Below are 2960 nucleotides of genomic sequence, written 5' to 3'. Positions count from 1 at the left end.
AGGGGGAGTTAGGGGAGGGGGGGGGGAGCTCAGCAGTGTGAGCGACGGTTTGTCGCACTTGGTTCCATTCCATTTTGCGCGGTTGTGTTCTCCTCTCCTTTCAGGTTCTCCTGCATATGCCCTGCCTGTGAAATGTGCCATTCTTAATGCTGCGAAGAATGTGACAGAGAGGGCTTGTGAATCGGTGCTGCTGAATGAGTAAGTTCCTGCCGCCGCCCCCCCCCCTCCCAAATAAGCGGAAAAGAAAAGAACGCCACAGCAAAGAGGCACACGATCTGATAATAAAACATAAGCCATCTTGAGCACCTGACAAAAACAGATAATAAATCATTACTGTGATATTGCAGTGCAAAAGAAGAAGAAAAAGACTGGACTTTAATGGCAAAACCACCACCACCATCCCCATCTGCTTGGAACTGTATGAAGTGATCTGTCCATGAAATGTGGAAAGAAGATCCCACCCAACTGCAAAGAGGTTGTATCAGAGGAAAGCAAAAGTTTATGCAGCTAACACAACATGGAGCTTGCCAAGACCGTCTCGTTCTAATTCTCTTGTCAGCAAAAGCCACTTTAGGGAAGAACTATTAGCTCTCGATCTGTTTACGTGATGTCCAGTCCCTCCCCCCCCCCTCTAAGCCCATTCTAGCAATGTCATCGTTCTAATATTCCTTGGGCTTATTTCCAGTCCCCGAGCGCTAAGAAATCCTGTTGAGAACACAATAAGCTAAAACAAATCAATGCGTGTGAATGGCCACAAATGTCACATTGCTTATCTTGTTCCCGGGAACACTAAGCAGCTGTTGACTTTCGGCGAGGCAGCAGAACAGAGCCCTATTAGTATTCCTGCTCATACTTTGCGAGTTCATGTTGCAGCTGATTTTCTTTGTAGGAAGAAGGAACAAGCAAGACTGATGTTTTTCCTCCCAAGATCGTCCCACATCCTTCCTGGAGCAGGAAGAGCAGGTGAATGGGATGTTGATGCTTTTCTCTCTTCAGTGGTCTGCTTTATTCCATGGCTTTCATGGGAATCACAGCAGCCACTCAAATCCCCGGGCAAGGAAATGAAGAGGGAGATCTGGCCGCACAGATGGCAGCAAGTTCACCATGGCTGCGGTAGGCCCCCTGAACCTTGGCCAGTTGCCTGCCCCTTCTCATTGCAACTGGCCTTGCCCCCGTCTCTGCTGCTGTGACCACAGGCATCACATCCCCATCCCAGCTGCTCTGTGCACTGATTTTAGGGGAGTTCTTTGGCCTCTGCATGTTCACAACAAGGCTTTGTGTGAAACTGGTACTGTGTACTGAAAAACGCACAAAGTAACACAGACATTGGTTGTCAATGTACATTCCCAGTGCGTGTACATAGTCATGCATAAGCTTCTATACATGACTGTAAAATGTGAACATCAATGGATCCACATGGATGACACAGTTTTCCCATGCTCGGCAAGAATTTGTGTAATCAGCAGACATGCATAATACAGATCTTCATACCTGCTGTTTTGGCTGCATCAAATGATGGGAACCTATGTGGGCTTGAATGCCCATATCAGCAGTTTCTTATGTACACGCAACTGCCTAATACAAGGGGCTATTGCTGAATGATACAAGGGAGGAATGCTTAATTCTTCCACAACAGCCCCATACAGTCCCCTTTGCACACTGCTTATTTAGAAGACCAGCTTACATACTTGAAGGCCCGTTGATGGAACTGAAGGGTTACATGTCCTTTGGCTCTTGGTGTCATTTTAGAAGCATCCATAATGAACATAAACAGTCCTATATTTATCACTGCATTTGAGAATACTAGGAGTGGCTGGCACTGCAAAGTGGTGATACCAAGGAGGTTCAAATTAATGGGAGATATTTATTTTTAGGAATTACGCAGCACACAGGGATGGTTCAGGAAGGAACCGTATTTGAACCATCCAATAATAACAATCTAATTAAGTTAGCTTTCCGGACTCGGGCAGATGTTAGGGAATAATATAGCCTGCAAAATGGATACAATTAACAGTGTCTGTTCCTGATTGCTTTGCCAAACCCTTGCTGCAGGAAAGGCTTCATTAGAGACAAATCAAGAAGGCAAGATGTGCAAAAGGAACATGAAAGCAAAACAGATCAGAAAAGCCGGTCATGAAATACACGTAATATTTTAAGTTAAAAGTTAAGGGACCGAAACTTAGGCATTTAGGGCAGTAATTCCCAACCTGCTAGGGAACAACAGGTCTGCAGGCTTCCTAAGATAAATCTATTTTAAAGGAAGTAACTACCTGTAGAAGTGGGTGTCTGTCATTGCTCTGCATGCTCCTTCTTTCTACTAGTTGCAGTTGTTATTAGATCTCTCACCCCAATGCAAAATGTAGTATATCTAGATCAGTAACTGAGACAGAGGCACAGGTGGCAGATTTCTCTGTAAGGATGGGCATGGATCATCGTGTAAAGAACTGCATTTTCTCTGTGAGGTTTGGAATGAACATTTTAATAGGTTTTCCCCTCCTCTGGATCTAAATATGTACCAAACTCCAAAGAAATGTGGGGAGGCAGAACTTGGAGGGCATGTACAGGAGCATGAGAAGATTCCCTGTGACTCGATGTCTCTATATTGCACAGGATCCATTCTACAAACTCCTCAACCTCCAGAACCTAATCCTGTCATGTCCCCCTGGGGGAGGCACCTTCTTTGCAGGGCTGTAAATCAGACCTTGTAAATTGGAGGGTCAGGAGGAGAGTCATCCAGAGATCACATGTGAGTATGGTGTCTCTAGCATGCTGGGGGCCATTCTACCAATCCACGAACCTCACAAAAACTGGTTTGTTTGGGACTTAAAAGTTTGTGACAGTTCATTGTGAACTATGAACCGTAGCCACGAACCATAAACAAAACCGCATTTTCCCAGTTTGTGCCCATCCCTACTCTGAGGAGTGCTACTTGTTTTACACACTCTAAAATCAAACATTCT

The 2960-nt window shown here is 45.1% G+C and overlaps 1 long non-coding RNA gene across 1 annotated transcript; it reads left to right on the top strand.

The window, feature by feature from the left end:
* The first annotated feature begins 350 nt into the window (after window positions 1–350).
* On the top strand, window positions 351–2740 carry LOC143841745 (uncharacterized). The gene is made up of 3 exons (XR_013232776.1): window positions 351–475; window positions 890–963; window positions 2611–2740. It is a non-coding gene; the product is annotated as an uncharacterized LOC143841745 (long non-coding RNA).
* Window positions 2741–2960: the final 220 nt, after the last annotated feature.

The sequence above is a fragment of the Paroedura picta genome, chromosome 7 (assembly GCF_049243985.1).
Source record: "Paroedura picta isolate Pp20150507F chromosome 7, Ppicta_v3.0, whole genome shotgun sequence".
Taxonomy (NCBI): domain Eukaryota; kingdom Metazoa; phylum Chordata; class Lepidosauria; order Squamata; family Gekkonidae; genus Paroedura; species Paroedura picta.
Note: the sequence above shows the minus strand (reverse complement) of the source record. Positions and strands in the feature narration are given on the sequence as shown.